Below are 15,028 nucleotides of genomic sequence, written 5' to 3'. Positions count from 1 at the left end.
ATCAGGAGGTCTCTTGCTAAACAATCTGATACAAGAAAAAAAATTAAGGCATGAAATAACTTAAAGATTAACTTCTTAATGCACGGACTGTTGTTTACCCCCCTATTTCTCTTAAAGTAAATGTAGCATGATTAAAGAACAGAAGTGTAATGACTGCAAAGGTGCCATGTGCTGGAGCTAAAGGGTTATTAACCTAAATAGCTCTGGGCACGCACCTGGACCCTGTGCTCCATTTATGAACCTACAATCTGAAAATAAATTGCTGACTAAAGCAATGACTTTGCACTGGCAGTGTGTATCAGGGACGTGATTCTTAGCATGTCTTAGTATGTTGGTTTTATTATGAATAATGAGTGTCTGAGGACAATTACCTGTCCTGTGCCTTTCACAACTGTAACCTTCTCATAGAAGGAAAGGGTGGGGAAGTAGATGCAGTGGTATATAGAAACATGCAGGAGGTGAGTAGAGATGATTAGGCATTTATGGCAGAAAACATGCTTTCTGTGGGGCTGGATGTAAAACAAAATATTGGAGAAAAATTTGGTGAGAGGCAGGAAAAATGGCAAAAGGGAGGTGAGAGTGGCTGGAGAATGTAAGTGAAGAAAGATGAAGGAGAGAGGCAAAATTGGAGAACAACAGAGAGAGGATGTGGAGGGAGCTTTACCTCCTTTAAGTCGTCTCCTCAAAGCAGCTTTCATCCAATGGCTTCGCCCACAAACTACACACACACCTTGCCAAAAGTGTGCTTTGACAGTAATCACTAGTCTTCATTCTGGCATCACGCACAGTCATTTTAATGCATTTTTGTTGCTCCAGGGAACTGGCTCCAAAAGGAATTTAGAAAACCTAGAGAGGTTTCCACTAATTGTAGTCACAATAAGCCTCACGTGTCGACTGAATATCAAAGCCGTTCCAGGCCTGCAAGACGCAGTTGAAGTTAAATTATTTATTTGTCCGAGCTTCTACCGGAAAATCAAACAGCACTTGGACAGAATGCTTTGTGTAGATGAACATGAAAGACAAACCTGTAAACACACACACGCAGGAAAATAAAAACGTCTCCAATGCATTAAGTATACACGCTCAGCAATGCCTGAGTTACAATGAATAATTGCATACACGGCCTGAGTAAATGCTGTGAGTAGAGGAGACAAAGGAATTAAAAGCAGGCTGACTAACAGACTATGACATGTCCAAGGCCTACTGCTAATTATGCCCCAACCGCTCCCTGACTATTATCCATTCAAACAGGAGAGAACACCAGAGAGGGAACCCACATTACTGCTGATACACTCTAGGTAGCTGACTTCAAATATGTTAATAGAGGCTTTGTCCCCAACCTTTCATTTTATATTTGGATGTAATACAACAATCATAAACTGATAACATAATCTAATCTAAACACATTATTCGATCCTCAGGACTGTCGCTGGACTGAATGAAAATCAAGGTGCAGTACTTTATAGAGAGTTATTTATTCTTGCTTTTCAGATTATAAATATATAAATGGATTTAATTACGTTTATTAAGTAATTCTGAGTATTTGCTTTGATCAGATTGAGCTGGTTTACATTACAGTTTTATTAACCACTTCCTCGCCGTTGGTTTGAACTCCTGTAGTGTCCTCCCAGCTGCAGTACGCAGTGAAAATCATGTCATTTAATTATGTCCTTCTTAAATAAAATTTCGGGCAAATAGACTTTGTTTATACGAAACCATAACTATGTAAGAGGACAAGTAAATGTTTCATTTGAGGTCAAAATGATCCCAAGGGCAACACAAAGGTTTTATGATTTCTTGTATTCATTTGGCAAAATGCAACTCTAATTGTCCAGAAATAGTTTCCACTTGGCCAGATAAGACAGGTTTATGTGTGAGGCGTTAATCCATCTTCAAACTGAAGTGTGTAATTTGAGGTTGGGTAATCGTCTGGCAAGTGATTCCCTCCTTTTTTTTCTTCACTTGTTAGCATCAGCAGTAATTATCTTTATATGATAGCGGTTAGATTGGAACAAGACAGAACTGTGTGTGCAGAAAAGATACCACTGTATAATCATGGCTCAAATTAATTTATTGTTGTTGTTTTTTTTTAATCATTTAAGTAGTGGTTCCACAAGATGATACATGTAGATTAACAACTGGGGAGATTTTGCAAGATTTCCACATTGAGTATGGAATATATTTAATATTACAAAATCAAAGATGGATTTAATTAAATGTAATTCCCTCTCTTGCAACTGCTAAGTGTTATTGAAATAAAAATACATTAATAATATTCAAATAATTGCACAAATCGTGCAATTTAAATCCTCTATGGATGGAACACAGCAACCTAAAATGTTTACAGTGCAGAGTACACACAGATTTTGAATATTTACTTTGCAAACTCACCAGAAAATCTAGTTCATTTTGCACACAAACACTGAATTCACCCATATGGATTTATGCTGTCATGGAATCACCCACCTACCCAGTCAGATTTGTTGCGCCCTCCTCGTCATTGTACAATGCACAAATGAACAAGGGATGATGGGCGAGGCTGAGATGTTGTGACATGTCATTTATCTTTGTCAGTTGTGGTTGAACACGAGTTGTGATTGGCTAGTCTCTGAGACCAAGCTAATTAAACAGTGGCGAGAAAAGAATGGAGAGGAGTCTCCCTGTTGTTTTTCTGCTGGTGCACATACAGTAGTGTGGAGAGGGTGATCAGAAATGAAAAGGCATCCAAAAATGACGTAAATCTTACCTTTCAGAACTCAAGCAGCCGTCCCTACAGTTCAAAAGCTGCAAGAAAAAAAGACAACAATGTTAGATTGCAATTATTTAATGTATTAAAGAAGCTTTATGTAACAAAGATTTGAGATGCACTGTTTCTGATTCTGTTTTTGTTTTGATGCTGCTTCCTGTGGCTGAGTATTATTAAATAGCACTGTCTCTTTCTAAAGGACAATGGGGGAACATCCATTACCCAGTGATTATATGTGGCAAGCACACGTGTCTGACACTTAAACCTTTGTGATTTTCTAACCCGCTACAAAAATCCCTTCTTCACCACTGATATTCAGCGTGGCATATCTTTCTTGGATTTCACTTGGGCACTACATAAAATAATATTGTGAGAACAAAGGCATTGAGGTTAGTTTAGTGTTAATTAAAATGCGTGCAGCACTAAAAAAGGTCAAAGTTGGACAGAAACGTAGAATTAAAAAAAGAGGTTTTGATGTTAATTGTGCGCAAAGGAACTTGCGATTGCACTAACTGAAACCCAGTTCACTTTGGAAAGAGGAGCCATGAGAGATGGAAGAGAGCATTAACCATGTGACTGATGAACAGCATAACTCCATGCTCTGTTCACCAACTCGTTTTTTTTTTTTTTTTATCTCCTCCTAGCTTTCAGGCTCTGCATTGGTTGCCAGCGCAATTGATTCTGGCAGAGGAATATGACTGCAGTGAGTACGATGGCTAAGTATCTGAATAGCTGCTGTCAAAATGCTGAAGGGGAGGAATTTATTTCCTAGTTTATATGCAGGGTATATCATGGAGTTACTGTCCTAAATGGCTACAGTTTGATGTACAGTATGCTGCCATTTCATTGGTGGATAATGACAGGGTTTTTCAGGCGAAGGCTTTGCATTACAACGCCTGCTTTCTCTCAGTGCAGTGAAAGCAAGCATGTGACAAATCCTTTACAGTTGTGAAATATTTGAAACATAGCTGTAATCGCCGTGACCTTATTTTGGATCTTCATGTCATCATTGTAATACATGACAACTGGTATTTAATAAGTCAAATCGACTTTAGCATAAAGAAAAGAAAACACAATTTGTGATGCAGCCCGAGAACAAACGAAGAGGGGGAAAAAATGAGGGAATATCAGAGTTGAAGTGTCTTGACCGCTACAGAATAAAGCGAAATGATTAATAGGGGCACTCCAGCAATCAGCACACAATAATGGAGCTACCTGTCAGAGGTCCTGCCGTCCTTTGTAGATTTATGGCTAATAATTGGACATGAATAAAGCCACAGCAGCACTACCAGAGCTGCACAGGATCATTATTTGGAGATACAAAGAAAAGAAAAGTCAGCCTGCCCTATGCTAAACAATGAGAGTGTGTGAAGGTGCAGATGATAGATTTAAAATAAAATTGTATTTTCTTTTCTCTAAAAGATGCTGACAAAAGTCAAATGAATGGTGCCAAAGCCTCTCAGTGAATTGGAAGTGTTCACAGTGCAGATATTCCTGCAAGTCATTCATCAGTATGCTGTGAGAAATTAAACTTAATGTTTCTAAATGGGAAAGTTTAGGGCAGTGGTTCCCAAACTTTCTCTGCATGGCATCCTTTTTTGTATAGTCCCAGTATGTAAAAGCTCCAAAAACAACATCATTGTTGCAACATGTGGTAAAACAAGATTAACCAGTAAATATGAAACAGTTCTGTGATGTGTTGGTATTTCCATATCAATTCATGTAATATTTCCCTTTCCAAATATATCTTAGCTGTGTATTTACCCATGTGACAGATTGTCATTTTTATTCATATCTGTAACACAAAAGGAAACAGAGTGATACCATCCTTTATTGCATAAACAAAGTCTTGGAGAAAAAACTTTTCCGAATCTCACAGTCTGCCTCAGTGGCATGAGCATTGCAATCAGTCTGCAATTCAAAACCTTCTAATCTAAAAACTTGGCATTTTTAGTTTCCAGTTATAGTTATTTTTTATGGATACTGTGATATTTGGGTCAGCACCCTATAAGGCCACCCACTCCACCTATTCCCTTAAACTTTTTTTTTTTTCACACTTTGCCCCCCCCCCCCCCCCCCCTTTTCCAAATCCTCTGTTCATTGCCCTCCTGACAGCCCCCCATCAACATGGGTGCAATTAAAAAAAAGCTCCTTCAACAGCTGCCATTCCACAGGGCTGGCTATCAGTCCAGCTGCCAAAGCACAGACAGGGACTCAGCAGGTAACTTTGAACATCAGGCTGCCCCCATCCAACCACCCCTTCACACACACACCCCACCACAACCACTTGCCTCCTCCGCCCCCCAAAACCACACACACAGACAACTGCAAATGGACTGAAGGTGAAAGACTCTATTTCTCTAAGATTGGTTCAGCTGATGATGGGGTGAGTGAGGGGGCAGATCAGGCAGCACCACTGCATCCTTTCTGACATGTTGGAGCCAACATCTGGCATGCAGTGTTAAGGTCAAGACACGTAGAGTTTGAGCTTAGGAAGGCTGATGAATGTGATTTCAAAACTCATGTATGAAGCGATGTGTTTGATTAAACCTTAAACAGTGTGAGTATTTGGGTTAATGTGAAAGACAGACAGAGGGACAGACTACATGTGGCTGAGATGTGATTTATAACATGCCTCCTTGTCTGCGTTTTGAGCCAAAGCTGTCTGCGCATGAGTGCGTGTGTGTCTATTTGCCTGAGTGCATGTTGACAGTGCATACATAGCTCATGCATGTTGCCTGAAACAATGAAGTGAAAACATCTCAGCCCTGAGGCTGGCTAGCATGCTGCTGTGCACTTCTCTCCACCATATGTCTTTGTCAAAAATATTTGCTCTGTGCTGAATGAGGGATGAAATCAATCCAAGTGCTGTTTCCCCTTATTTTCCTCTTTCCTTAGAGGCAAAAAAATGCACCACATTTGCCAGATCAGCCCACGTTGTCAAGTGTAACAACTGGCCACTAGTGACACTCGGAGACACACCATCTGCTCTCCAGTGTCCTGTAGTCATTTCGGGGAAATAAGGAACAACTAAAGTCTTTCTCTTTTGTCAATTAGCAACTGCTAGAGATGGATGTGAGAACTGCTGTGGTGTTACGAACCAATCAAAGGAGTGTGTTACTGTGTGTGCCAGTCAGGAATGTATAGAGAGGGTCCACAGGCACCAAGTGCAGTAAAAAAAAAAATTCAATGAATAAACAGATGTACTTGCTGGACTTCATTTTGCTCAGTTTCACCCACTCAGCTGGACCACTGGTACACTATATCTGCACAGCCCGAAGATAAAATCAACAGTGCAGTGAGGTTGTGTCGGGGCACACTTGGTAACATAGTACGCCTTAGTAACAAAATCTCTAGAAAAGTTTTACTGAATTGTACTCTTTAAACACTATATATTTGCTTGTGCACTTTGCTTCTATCTCTCTAAACAAATATTTCAAATTCACCTTGGTAGTTGCTGCTGATGCTGAGGTTTTTTGCTCAAAGGCTGTTTCAAATGAATTTAAATGCTGCATAGCCAAAGTAGTGACGTTATTTTCAACTAACCACTGTGTCAGGGCTGAATACTGGTGTTGAGTGTCCTGTAGCCCGTTCAAGCTTTTAGTCTATTATGCTGCAACCTCACTTTTGCCCAAAGCGAGAGAGAGAGAGAGAGAGAGAAAGAGTATTCTGCAGGGTCTCACTGGTGGGATGGAGCCATGTTATACATGGGTTGTTTAGAAAGAAATGTTGGGTCCATTAACCTAAGAAGAGAGCTGGATCTTACATGTTGAAGAATTGCCCGAAGCAAGCTAGCATTATGGTGAAGCCTCTTCACTTGATTTGCCAAAGAAAGTTAATGGAGTTTAAGTGGGTCGTCTCAACTCCGACTCAATCCGATACCAATTGTACCAAGGGCTGGTTATACAGCTAAAGTAATTAATGGAATTTAGCCTGCAAACTCTGACTTTTACCAACCTTAACAAGAGAGTGGATGGTTAATGACACAATGGCTACTGCACTGAAAGCTTTTTTCAGCCTCTTCAGTTCAGTCTTGTTCTTTTACCGGAACACTGATGCAGTTACGGGGGTTAGATCTTTCCTCTGCTCATCTCTGAAGCTCTAAGGGCTTCTCTTTAGCCGTGGAGGTCTGAGAAGTCATGGATCTCTAGCGGGATTTATCAGTTAATGGTAGACTTGTCCTTCCTATGCCCTTCTGTAATAGCCAAGCATCATTAGTAAGAGTGTTAAGAGAGGGCACAGCCATCCATATGTTTCAATAATTACCTTGCACCTTTGACAAGGCACCTACAGAAAGACCAAGCTTACATCACATTATTAATGAACAAAAAAAAAAAAAGAAAAGAAAAAACGATGAGAGAAATTTGAGAGAAAGTTGTTAATTTTTCTTTTACTGTAAGGTCAAACAAAGAAGTTGAAGGTGAAAGATCAAACAAATCTCACCTTTTAATAAAATGTAACAGTGTATGTGGCGGGAGCCTGAGTTGCCAAGGCAGCAGTCTCTGCACTGTGAGTGACACATTATTTCACTGCAGACCCCCTGCCACTCCCTTCCTAACTCCCCCAAATCACAACCTTCAATCTATTTTCTGCCTGGCTGGTCTTATGAAATTGCATATATTCCCTCAGATTACTCCCACTGTATCCCCATACTGTTTAGTTTCTGGCTGTTTGAGAAGCGAGGCTTTTAAAATAAATGGGGGAAGAACAAGGATATGCTGTGATCACTAAAATTTAACCATAACTCTTTGGTTTTATAATACAAATTTATGTTTTTGTCAGTCTTTAATGGGGAAATAATATGTATGAAAAAATAAAAATAGTATGTACAAAACTGACCAGATTTAGTTATTGGTGGATAATACAAAATTGATTGATTTGCATAAGAATACAAGCATTTATTCTTATGAATTTTAAGAGTCCGTAATAGGATTTGTTTTTCTAAAAGAGAGCCTTCACCAGTTTCAGTGTTAAAATTAACAAATTAAAATGACCTTTTCTAGTGCTTTGCTTGTGGGGACCAGAGGGCCCTAAATCAACCTTAATATATATTTTATAGTTTGATGAAACAGAAGACAAATTATTTTTTTCAACAAGTGCATGAGCTATAGCCACTGAAAAAATTATGACGGTGGTGGAAATTTCATTTGCAGGGAAATTACCTTAATGTCATGGCCTGAGCTGGTGTTATGCATAAAAATGGCTGCATGAGAGACAATAGCTAATAAAAATGCACATGAAAAGAGGACTGGATCATTGCAACGCATCAGAACTAACGGGGCAAAACTATTTTATGTGCTGCCAGGAAGAAATCACCGTGCAGCGTGGTCCCTCCACGTTTGAGGTATGATAACAATATGTAGGAGCAGATGTGTTTTGGCTTCATTTTTCAACACCCAGACCAAGAAAATGCTGAAAAATGCTAAACTTGAACATTATCACCTTGTAGGCTCGATATGCTTAATATTTTAGCCAGGAGGAAAAATAACTGTGACTGTTGAGCATCTCTGTTTTTCCATCTGCCATTTGGTTTTAGCAAGGTACTGCACAGTAAAGTGCCCCCAGGGGCTCTGCACTGGAGTTAAAGAGCCATAGCCTGAGTCAAATTAACAGTTCCTCCGCCTCGAAAGTATTACGTTACTTATGGAATGTCACATAGCTGAAAATGAGCAGTGAACTTACTTCTTTAAAAACTGATTTAAGTCTAGTTGGAGTGAAAAGCTTGGACAAACTCATTAAGGAGAAATGAACACTGACACTAAGTGGCTCAGACCCAAAGATAATATGTTTTGTGTTTTTTTAAACTCAAGTTTGCATTTTCTTGTTGTATTAAAGACTAAAGCTGCACTTCATTTCATGGCCACCAGTCTTTGACTGTGCTACAATTGAAGTGTGGAAAGTTTTATTCTGAGATAGCTCTGGACTGCAGGCAGATCAGTCAAGCAAAAAAAAGAAGAAAAAAAACATTTTGGTTTAATGCATTGACATTGACTACTCAGGTTAAGAATTGTTTTCCTATGCTAAGGCAAACATTGCCTTTTGAAGCCTTGTTGTTAGCATATCCATTTGACCCAGAAGTTACAGTATTTCATGGAAATAATGCTGCCGTTAACAGTCAGATTTTATAACTCACTGCAAAAATATCAAAATGCAACCAGTGCATTTTGCAGAGATCAGGTGTGTGTATGGAGCCATACATTTCCTAATAGAGGAGAACTTGCGTTTTGGAAGCCAACTTCTCAGTTTATTACATCCGACACTCTCAGTGCCATACAAGATAACTACAATGTCAATAAATAAGTCAAAATATATATTTCCTAATAAAGGATTACTTGCAGTTTGAAAATTCATTTCTCAGTTCATAACTTCCTAATACTCTACTACTTGCCGCAGTATAAACAAAATCAGCAGTGCAAGAGTGCTGTGGCTTATATGATGCATTTTAGAATATCCATTCAACCTTAAAATACTGTATTTGTTATCTGAAAAATTTATTTAGAAAGTATAAATAAAATCGTTTGCAAAATTCAAATGTTCTGTTTTATATGTAGACTAGTCTGCAATATATTTGAATAATATAAAAGGCATCCTTATAATAATCGTTGCATACCAAAGATGACGTTATTTCTGTGTCACTTTTACAAAAAGATAACTTAAAGTGTGCATATGGGAGGAACACAAGGTGCATGGACTGCATCTAAATGAATGTCAGTCTGATCATATCTTCCCTGCTCTAAATGTAGTACAAACATGTTTCTCAATGCATCCGTCCAATCCCCGTTCTATCTGCTCTCCCATGAATAAAATTCTCCAAACAACATGCTGCAAAATAAGTTGCTCAGCCATTTGGATCAAGGATCTCCTCTGACAAAACAGCAATTAGGGCCTAAGCTGCCTTGTAAAATCAATTTGGAATTTAAGTATATTACAGGTACTGCACTGGCTGGCATCTCCCTAAATGCATCTTGATAGAGATTCTGAAGAACCACTCAAAGAATACTGCAGTGCTTGGTCACAGAGTGTCTGTAAAAGTTCCCTCTTGTAAAACGTGGCCTCATGCTGTGTTGACTGGAGTTTGGTAAAAGATAAAAAAAAGTTTGGAAAGCCGCAAGCTGCATTGAAATCAGTTTTAAGGCAGCACATTTCCCAGATAAATACTTTAAGTTCTGTAAAATTGTTAGCATTTGTCAGGGCTTTATAATATAGCATTTTTATAGATATTTATTAACGACATCTCACCTTCAAGCTAAATACAAAGAACATCTGCATAATGACACATCAGGCACAGATAGGGGGAAGTGTAGAGTCAGGTGATCATTCTCTGCAGGTAATTCTCTGTGTGCATTCACTTTCTCATTACACAGCCATTGTATCGGTTGTTACAATATTGACTATAGGTGCTTTTGAATTCACTTTATGCAGTGGGAAACCAGAATGAGCCATTCATTCCCCACCTCTGCATGAAAGCTGCCTCCACACTTATCACTGTGATTATTAATGAGATCGACATTTCCAATTATCTGTTTCCTGCCATTACTTGGCTCTTCCAGTGCCAGGCAAATGCACAGCTGTTGGCTTTGACAGTGTAGGAAGATGGGTGATAGTGAACAAAGAGGGCAGCATCTGCTGCTTTGAAAAATGGCGTGTTATTTTTCATCAATATCTTTGCGCGCAGGCAGAGCACAGCAACCGCAGCAGATTTCCTCCAGGTGTATCTAATAAAGTTGGACATGACAGTATGCACCGCTGTCGGTGAAGTTATGCAGGCGTGTGGTTTGTTTAATGTTGCTCTATGGAAGTGAACAGTTGGTACAGAAGCCTGTGCCACACAAATAAGTGGCTCTTTGATGCACTTCTATTCCCCCACGTTTAGAAATGCTGCCATTCTGTATATAAACATCATTGAGGAACCTCTTCTTGTAGAACACTTCTCTCCCTGGGGTATGTGACAGATGTTAACTTCTTTCCCAGTCTACTACACTGCTTCTCTCATACCCCTGACTACATGCTGTCTTAAAGCCAATGCAAACACTCTCTCAGAGTTGCTCAATGTCTAGCATGTCTTTTCTAAGTGATATAATGGGTCATATGGCGGTACAGGGGCATTTATTACTATAGTTATTATTATGCGTTTTTTTCTTTGGCCAAGGTCAGGAGGTCTGTTTTGGCTCATGGCCTGTTCTGCTGGGAGCTGCAATTAGACTGTGAAATCATGTATCACAGCAAGTTAGTCACCAGCTTCAGTGACTTACTCGTACTATACATCACCCAGGGTTTCATCACATGTAGAGTATTTGGAAGGCCACAGCCAGCCCACAGGGATATCATTAGTTCATATGTAAATATGAGAAATGGATGCTGGTTTCACCTTGCCTTTTGAGAACATTTTAGTTTTGGAATGACAAATAAGGCTAAGGCTGCACTGCTATCATAAACACTGTTGGTTAATATAGTCGTGATGCCACATGATAACCAACCAACAATATGAAACAATATGATGGTTAGCTGTAAATGCATGTATGTGAGTACAAAGGCAACCGTCCTCTGTATATTTTGTTGGTTCTGCGCGGGGAGAGTTGTGCTCTAATGAAAGTGTGGCACTGTTTTCCTGTGGTTTTTGCATTTCTATAGTGTATTTGAGAAAATGAAATAGTTTCATGCTGAGAACAGTGAAGTGCACAGAGTTCAACAAACATTGTTACACGTAGTCACTTTTGCCTGCGCAGGGGATGCAGCGGCTCATTCTTGTTCACTGGGCAGGAGAGAGTCAAAGATGCAAATGTGGGCATTCGAGCGCGGCCGCCCTGACCTCAGCGGGCGTTTCTGAAATTATATTACAGCAAGCATTTTCCTTTCAAGTCAGAGAATGTGAAATTTGCATGGTGTTCCTAATTTGTCATTATTTATCTAATCTCATAGCATTACAAACGGTCCAAGCTTGACCCATTTTGCTTTTATGGTGTCTTTTTGCTTAAATCATAAGAAAACCACCAGTATTAGAGGCATATGTGTTTTTTGTTGCCTCACTGACATTTCAGACAAAATTAAATCAGCCACACTGATGTTGAAGGGTTTTAAAAGCAGGTCAAACTACAGTGGCTTCTCTGTGAAGAAGTACAAGTTCAGATTTTAACTGTAACATTGCCGTGCAGGTGTTCTCATCATGTGCTAGACTTTTCATTCAAAGTTGAAAAACCATAAAATTTAGTGTGACAAGCAATACAGTGACACCTTTTCTGCTGAATTGCTGTGCTGCCTTCATGTCAGTGTTGGCTGTTTTCTATGGCAGTCACTGGTGGGAAAATAGAAAAACTCTGATTTTCGGGCTTCAAGCATTGCACGATGTGGATAAAATACGGTGCAAAAAGAAAACTGTATTAAGTTGCCTAAATATAGACACCGCCAGAGCTACTCTGCAGGAAGATCGCCTGGCACAAATCACGTTTGGCCGTAAAGGTTGAGAGCAGGAAAATGCTCCATCAGCTCTCATAAGCATTTCAAAATCATCAAAACTGTTTAGAAGCCGACGTGTCACACAGCTGGACAATAATTCAGCTGTTTATGTATCGTGTGCTTCTGGGGGTAAGGAAAAACCACTGGGCTGAGGCTCGTGCAGTCCAAGCCGTGTGAACCCACTCGAGTGGAACGTGCCGAAAAATAATTAGCACAATGCCGTGGTGAAAAAAAAGGAAAATGCAAGATGAGGAAGTCAACTGTTAAGGCACATCTGAGGCCGCAACAAGATGCACCCATAAGCATACGCTCCTACGGTGTTTTCAACAATGTTCAATCTTTGGCCCCCGCAGCAGAACAAGCCTCTATTTATAGCTCTACCCAGACATTCAACTTCAAGTAGCACTCAAGTTGAACTGTCGTTTTGCAGATACACCTGGGAATTAGATGTAAACATAAATATACAGTACACCTATACAGCAAGAATAAGTTATAAAAAGTAACTTCAGACCCAGCAAAATTGGATACGGAGAAGTAAAAGGTGAGCATGTACAGGTGAGGTAGAGCCTGATAGACAATAAAAAAGAAAAGAAAAGGATAAATAATAATAAAATAAAACAGTCATCCTGCTATGTTTTCTCACTGCTATCCAATAATTTGGATGATGAAATCAAAACAACAAAAAAGCCTGAATTTTCCCTCTTTCCTTTTTAATACAGAGGTAAAACCTCAGTCAGTAACTCATCAGCAACTTTTGAAAAAAAAAAAAAAAAAAAAAAAATCTTACATACATTGCACGCACAGAGAACATGTCAAGTGAAACTCTAAAGGTTATGAGACACTCCATACAGAAGTGATCAACTTACATGGCAGCAGCAACACTTAATCTGCAGTTGAGGTTCATTCAGTGTCATTTGCAGACTGCAGGTTTACCACCACTTCATGTAATCAGGAGTTCATAACAGAGGGTTGTAATTATCTGTACCTATACAGTCCACCCACACAGTCTACTCTGCTGGGGCTTACTGCAGCGGTTCGTGTGAATTGCAGGTATTTATACATGGAAATTAAGGCGTTATTAAAATTGGTCTGCCGAAGGTGATTACGTTGTTTTTCATCTGTGTGCAAGAATATTTCTTATGCTGTCTTCACATTTGTGACTGCTTCTAATACCATAGATTTTAGCAGCTTTAAAAGACAAAAGTTGAATAAATAGCAAATATGTGACCAGAGTGACACAAGTGATTGATTTGCCTCTGAGTCTCAGTTTTCTGCATCCAAAGCCTGTAGCAGATGTTTTATTCCCTCTTCAGATTAGATTACTACCACATTGTACAAGATCAGATGAGGAGTTGTAGGTGGTGAAACAAGATTCTTGTGAGAATCTGATGAGAAATCATTAGAAGTGGACCTCCAAAATAAACATTAGTATTCCGCTCGTTTTTCAGTGACACAACATTATCTAATTTGCTCCATTGGGCTTGTTTTGAAGCAAATGGGGGTCTATTATATGGGCCGTGGACCAAGGAGAAAGTCATTACGTCTCACATTATCGCTGAATATGTGAGGAGGAGAAAAGTGAGCTCTGTCGCTTCGTCCTGCTCGTACGCTAAAACCACGGCATCTCATCCAGGTTGTAAATGGACCCCTCTCGGCTGATACGCCATTGCGTCCTAAGCCATCCCTGATATTTGGTGAAAGGATGTCATGAGCGCTCCAGCTGTCACCGGCACAGCTGTTCACTTTCCCCTTGAGTGAGCAGAGCTGTCTTTGCCCTGCGGCTTGATGGTGAGCGCATGTTATGGACAAGAGTGTGTCCAAGTGCACAATTGCAGCGGTACTGACAAGGTGCATGAGCAAAGCGGCCTACTCGAGGATACAGGGACATAAACAACTGTCCACAAGTAAATATCAGCCAGAAGCGAGGATGCAGTATGACTGAATCTTCCCCGATTTTATTTTCTACTCATTAGGGTCAGGAGGACATTATTTCAATGAACTGATGGCTCTAGGGGAAATGTGTTTTCTGTACACAAACGGACAGTTGACTGTGATGCATCTTTGTTTGTTTTGTCCAAAGACACATCTTCGAGGACCTGAGGAAAAACTGCAGTTGATGTATGCGCTGGTACATAATGGATGTGTCTCCCCTTTGGCCTGGGCTAGCGTTTACTTCATCAAAACACTTCACACCATGCCTGTGTATCTCTCTGGGTCTAGGTGTCCAAAGTGCTAAAAGGGCTGTATTGATTGCAAACTGAAACAGTCAGTTATGATGAATGGACATCAGCTAAATCAAATTCAGAGATTAATCGGCCAGCGGCTGTGTCATTAGGGCTTTGTGATGGGTGAATTAATATGGTGATTAAATAAGAGGTTGCTACAGTGTCGCCATGTCAGATGTGACAAGCTGACCCTGGATCAGCTGCCAGTGGAGTAAAAGACAGTTCATCACTCAGAGAGTTCATCATCTTGCACCTATAGACTGGCTGTGACCTTTGGCAGAGACATACATCACCTGGGGTTTTCCTAACATTTGAACACTGGAATAATCTTGTGTCTACATAAGGAGGGGCATTAATCCTGCATTATCTTTGAAAAAAATGCCATTGTATTAAATCTAGCACAGGATAATGTTAAGCATATCTGAACTGCGTTCTATATCCATACTGGTAGAGCTAATAAAAGTATTCTTGGCTGGCAGGAAAATGCAAATGCTGACAAAATCAATGTTCCCTGCTGCCAAATCCACAGACACTAGTGAGCAGATTTGGCTCATTTTGCAAACATGCAGTACATAAAAACACACACACATGAATACACACACTC

At 39.8% G+C, this 15,028-nt stretch overlaps 1 protein-coding gene across 1 annotated transcript in view; it reads right to left on the bottom strand.

The window, feature by feature from the left end:
• Positions 1-15,028, bottom strand: part of LOC103390678 (receptor-type tyrosine-protein phosphatase delta) — a 259,293-nt gene that overhangs the window by 90,712 nt on the left and 153,553 nt on the right. Inside the window, exon 9 of the mRNA XM_025052801.1 lies at positions 2,747-2,784. The gene's annotated coding sequence lies outside the window, so the exon portion shown is untranslated. The remainder of the gene's footprint in view (positions 1-2,746; positions 2,785-15,028) is intronic.

The sequence above is a fragment of the Cynoglossus semilaevis genome, chromosome 1 (genome assembly GCF_000523025.1).
Source record: "Cynoglossus semilaevis isolate Cse_v1.0 chromosome 1, Cse_v1.0, whole genome shotgun sequence".
NCBI classification, from domain to species: domain Eukaryota; kingdom Metazoa; phylum Chordata; class Actinopteri; order Pleuronectiformes; family Cynoglossidae; genus Cynoglossus; species Cynoglossus semilaevis.
Note: the sequence above shows the minus strand (reverse complement) of the source record. Positions and strands in the feature narration are given on the sequence as shown.